This window comes from Dendrobium catenatum, unplaced genomic scaffold (genome assembly GCF_001605985.2).
Source record: "Dendrobium catenatum unplaced genomic scaffold, ASM160598v2 fragScaff_scaffold_370, whole genome shotgun sequence".
NCBI classification, from domain to species: domain Eukaryota; kingdom Viridiplantae; phylum Streptophyta; class Magnoliopsida; order Asparagales; family Orchidaceae; genus Dendrobium; species Dendrobium catenatum.
This window is the reverse complement of record NW_021318832.1, coordinates 3420362-3426343: the sequence shown is the minus strand read 5'-3', so window position 1 is coordinate 3426343 and position 5982 is coordinate 3420362.

The window sequence follows — 5982 nt, the reverse complement described above, 5'->3', positions numbered from 1 at the left end:
AAAATTTAATCTCAACCATAATTTTTTCCTTCAACCCTCAACATATCTAAACAATAGATAAATTTAATAAACTACCCAATATAGGATATATCCAAGCCACACAACCAACCTTAGACACTTTAGATGGTTTACTAGGACAACTAACTCTAGTATAGGCTAGGCTAGTATTTATTTTTTACTATTATGTGATGGGTTTTCTGAGTTTTCATTACATGCTGTGATTAAAATTTGAATTATGTTAGTGTTTATTTACTTTAATTATAATATATGAATTTATTTGATGGGCGATAGTTTACCCTTAGGTTAGGTCCGATCTGGTTGCTCACTGAGTTTTCTATAGTGGCCACGCTAGTGTTGTTGAAACTTGATCATGAATTAGGTTGTTAAACTTAAGCTTATGTCCCAACGATTAACCAAGAGGGGGGGGAAAGGGGGGGGGGGGGGGTGAATTGGTAATTAAAAATTAATCCATATTTTTTTATTTTTAAACCGAAAAATAAATTTTAATGAGTTTTGTAGAAAACGTTTTTCAACCACAGTTTTAAAAGTAAAAACACAAAAATAAAAAAAGGCAGTGGAAAAATAAAGACACGAGCTTTATAGTTGTTCGGTCAAAACCAGACCTACATCCACTCCCCGGAGGCACCCTCCGAGTATTGCACTAATAGCAATAGTGACTCTCCTTTTGCACTCACAGCAAGGTAGAGAAGCCTTTACAAACACTCTTTCCACCACTACCCGGTGTGGCAGAGAACTGTCGTCCTTTTGCACTATCCCCAGTGTTGGCAGAGAACCTTCATCCTTTTATACTATCCCCATTATTGGCAAAGAACCGTCGTCCTTTTATACTCTCCCATTGTAGGCAGAGAACCCTTCGGCTGTTCACACTCTCCAAGTATGGGTAGAGAATCCTTCGGCTGTTCACACTCTCCAAGTGTCGGCAGAGAACCGGATCTCCCTGACAGATCTTCTCATAAGAATTCTAGAAGGAATAGAGAACAGAGTGAAGTAATTACTAACTAAGAGTAAAGACTCTTATCTTTGAGTACCAAGTGAAACCTTCACGCTCCAATGGAAAGAAATCTCCTTCAAACACTCACTCACACTCTCTCCTTGACTCTTCTTTCAATAGGCACGAAGATTAGTAGGAAAAAAGATTATGTGGTAGTTTAGTTTGGACTATTTATAGGAAAGACACAAAAAACTGTCCAAAAATCTCAAATTTTCAAGTCAATACGAATTGGATCGTCTCGTATGGTCGTGGTTCATCCTGAACGATTTTACTTAAATGCGTTGGAAACAAACCTAATGTATATGAGTACGAAATGACTTCGTACACACACATCATCTCGTACGAACTAGGTTCATCCGGTACGAACAAGTATTCCATAGGTCGATTCCCAAAAACTGTAGAATGACACTTAATTTTTAGAGTCGGCTCATTTTGTCCTTGGACAAATTATGGGTTCGTCCGGACAAAATTTTTCCAGAGAGAAAATCATCCCGGGATGAACACACTTCGTCCTGGATGAAAATGCTCTAGAGAGCAACTCGTCCTGGATCGTTCTTGAATGAAAATTTTCCAGAGAGCATTTCGTCCTGGGACGAATACACTTCGTCCTGGAAGATCAGGACTTAGAAAATTTTCTTCAACTCCTGTTTGTTTCATTGCTCTTACGAGGTGATAATTGACTTGATTGTCCCGTATGAACAATATTCGTCCCGTAGGATCAGTACAAATTTCTCAAGATCTCCAAAAGTGTGTGTGTGTATTCACTCAATTACAATCTCTCTCTCTCAAATTTAATTCAAAGAAAAATACAAGTTTTTTAATATACAAAGTATCTCATGCTGAATTTGATTTGAAGTCTTTATAGTCTGGAGTTTGATTTTCCTGAAATGTTAGTACACACGAGCAAAATAACTCTTTCAAAAAGTGTTAGGAGATAACTATACATAAAACAATAATATTTGAAATCATCAAAACTATACAAGTTGTAAGAATGTAAAACATGCAAATAGCAACTCTCTTAACAAGTGTAGGGCAATAAAAGGGAGCTAAATTAATAATTATTATAATTACTACATGTGTTTTAGCTGCTTAGCCCTAAATAAATAAGAGTTTTGCCAAGTATGATTTACTTTACTACATATATTTAAACTATTTGGGATGTGTTTTATTTCTAAATGCTTAGAATTACCTTATAGGAGAGTTAAGATTTTTCTTTCCAATATCAATGTAATTTGTTTAAAAGTTAAGAGTTATGAAAGTGCCTTTGAGTTGGGATACAAGTATCCAAAGTTGTATTTCAAAGAAGAAAGGATATCCCTAAGGGGAGGGTCCTTTTTCATTTGGAAGCCCACATTTGGATCATTTTACTATCCAAGGTAAAAAGAATAAACTTCCCTTCAGGGGAAGAGTTTTCTTTTTCATTATGGGTATCAAGACACGATAAATCCAAGGAGCCCAAAAAAGAGAAGGATAAATAGTTGAAGATAGAGAGTAACACATTCAAAGTCACTTGCATCTGTCGTAGGATTTTAGAATTCGGGTTTGTGGTTAGTGGTGCATGGCCACTTTTAATTTATATAATTTCTGAGTTGTAATAAACACATAGTTTGCCTATGAATATTTATTTAATTGATTTGATTTATTGATGTATTTGGTTTAATGTGATTTAAAACTATGGTTGCCTATTTTTCTTAGTTTTTAAGTGATTTACATGCTGTTTTTATTTTAGCCTAGAAATGCGGAGCCTCATGATGGTATGCTAACAAACTTTTTCTACTTAAATTTAAATAAAATTTTTAAGATAACATAAAAACTCTAACAATCTAAGAAGTAATCTCAAGACCACCTAGATTCTGTATAATCATATAAATTTACTTCTCCTTCTTATTAGGCACCTCCCCGCCTGTGGATTCTGGTAGGCCACCTGGCTTTGAGCGTGCAAATTTGTCAAGAGAATGTTGTGCAATCTCCAGGGAAAAATGATTTTCAAACCTTTTTAAAATTGCTTCATAAATATTTAATGTATTTAATCGAGTCAATTAGCATGTATTACATTAGAAATAAATTTAAAAGAGTCTAAAATTTTAATTACATTTGATTCAACCATTCTCACCTAACATAAGTTAAGGCACCAATTAGGATATGCTCTAGACTTTGGTCCTAATTCTCAAAAACTTTAATAATAACATCCCTATCACTCTTTCATAAAAATGATCATACTCATGGATTTCAAATCACCTAGGTGGTTAGTTAGCTCCCAAATTTAGGCTAGGGTAAGTCAAAATTTTATATTGCATTAGTTAGGTTCGGGCTACTATAGTCTAGTGCATAATTTAGATTTAAGGTTTGGGGTAGATTTTGAATCATAAGACCCCAACCTCCAGAAATATAATCCCAAATTTTTAATAGATTATTCAACTCAAATTAAAGATTTTCTCAATCCAAAATTTAAAACCCAACACTTAGATTAGGTTGGGACACTTCTAAATTATTTCAAAATCTTTAAGTATCTCCTACCTCTCCTCCATTGAATCCAAAAACAAGTGCTCTAACTTGATTTAGTCTCAATTGAGATTCCCAATTCATCTTCTTTTATTCCAATCCTTGAAAACTCTAAATAAATTTTATACTGTAATTTTAATCAAGAATATTCGTTGGAAATTCAGCCTCCTTATGATGCAATTAACTACGTGAGCTTACACTCATAGGAGATTTAGAACCCGCATCAACTTTTTAAAAATCAGTTGTTAATATTCAATTAATTTTCTCTGGAAAATTCAAAATCAACGATGATCGTTATCGTTAGGAGTGTCAATTTTTGACACGACCCGAACCCAAAACGAGTCGGGTTCGGGTTCAACAAATCAACTCGTTTTAAAAATAGGGTCAGGATCGAATTGACCCAACAACCCAAAATTGACCCGAAAGTGACACGAAAACTCATATTTGACCCAAAAAACTGATATTAACCCATTTTTTACCCAAAAATCAAAGATTGGCACAATTTTTTACCCAAAAACTAGCAATTTTGGGTCAACCCCGGGTCATTCGTGTCGGGTCGGGTTCAGGTCCGGAAACCTGACCCGTTTTAAAAAATGGGTCAGGTTCGGGTTGACCTAAAAAGTTCCGGGTTTGACCCGAACCCGACCCGTTGACCCGAATTGACACACCTAGTTGTCGTCATGTTTGAATAATTGATAATGAATGATATTTTCTTTCTTTGGAGAGATATATCATTTATTGAAAAACTTTTGAATATGAGATTAATAATAATTCATCTAGATTATCGTAGTTAGATATTCGATCGAACCACACTATGACCCATTGGGGCCATATGTGATTCTTTCTTAAATTTGACTATAATATTTTAGATGAAATTTGCAACTCTAAATATGAACCCCATTTCAAAATCTTATTTCCACCCCTCGAGGTTGTATAACTTTTATGATGGGATGCCTGATTTCAGAATTAAAATTTAAGGTCAATTTTAAATTCCACAAAGAAGATTAAACTTTTCAAAATCACTTTTCAACCCAAACAGCTAGTTCAGAGGGTTGACTAATGAGAAGCTCAGCTATACACAGACATAGCAGAGCAGCAACAACAACTTGATAATGATATGGCTTGCTTTGATAACTATGTAGCACAACAACATCAACAACACGCAATGACATAGCTTGGTTTGGATAGTAATTTGCTTCAATCCACTAATTCTTCCAAAAACAATCACCACGTCCACCTGATAAGGATCCTTCGTACTTTTAGTTTGCTTTGTATTTTCATCCTTGTGTTTGTATTGTTTTTACTTCTGTGCTTTGTGATGTATGTGTTTCTCTTTAGTATCTCTATATAGTTATTGTGATGACAAACAAGGGAGTAGTTTATTGTTGGTAGATTGTACTTTGTGATTAGAATGATTAATCTTATATTTTCTAATTGATTTTGTGCTCTTTACTTATACATTGTTTTCCTTATATATATATATATATATTTAAACACCATAATTCCTTCAAACCAAAGAGATTAGAACTTAAGTTTTTCATTTAAAAAGTTGGTCAAATAGAATAATTCTAGCACAATCCAAATGGTTTTCTTTTTATGAAGGATCATTTGGACTTAATTAATAGTGAGGTTAGGAGACATAAATTGCAAGAGCACGTCGATCCATCCATCGTCGTCCCGAGCTCGATGCTGCCTAGTCGAGCTGCTCGTCGAGCCGACGACTCGAGTTTGAGGCCTATTCGATCTCAAGCTCAATAAGCTTTCGATTTTGAAATTGTGTTCGAGCTCGACTCGCGAACTCGATAAGCTCGACTCATCGACCCTCGTACCGAGTCGAGTTTGAGCCGGCTCACGAGTCGGCTTGACTCAGTTGCACCTCTAACCCATACAAATATGTAAGGGTCGACAATGTTGATCTTTCCCTTGTATTATAGGAGACCATGAAGAATTTGAAATGTGTATTTGTTCAAATTGATTTCTTGCTGTTTATAAAAATTGAATGCTTTATTTGAATGATTATGTCATCTTCAGTTGGGTGGTTAGTGACAGACAAAAGAGTGAGATCTGTGCTTTATCAATATTTTGGATTCCACCTCTCTGCTAAAGGAGAAACAAAAAAGTTTGTAATTTGTATGCTGATAAGGCCAAAAAAAAAATTAGTTTAAAATTAACCCGAAATTAACCTGATATTTTTCAACCCGACCGTTTTTTGCAAACTAGTCAGTTTTCTGAACCCGAACTAGACCCGTTTCGGGTAAATTTTATTAATTTTTTTATATTTAATTCAATTTTTTTTAAATCTAAATCAAATTAAGATAAAATTTAATTCAATTAGTTTAAAATAAATAAAGATTAATTTAATTTGGGCAAAAATGTTTGAATTTTTTGAAATATCATTTAATTATTTCATAAAAATCATTTAAAACCTTCCTAAATTAATTAAAAACGGGTCAAACTGAGTTGATTTC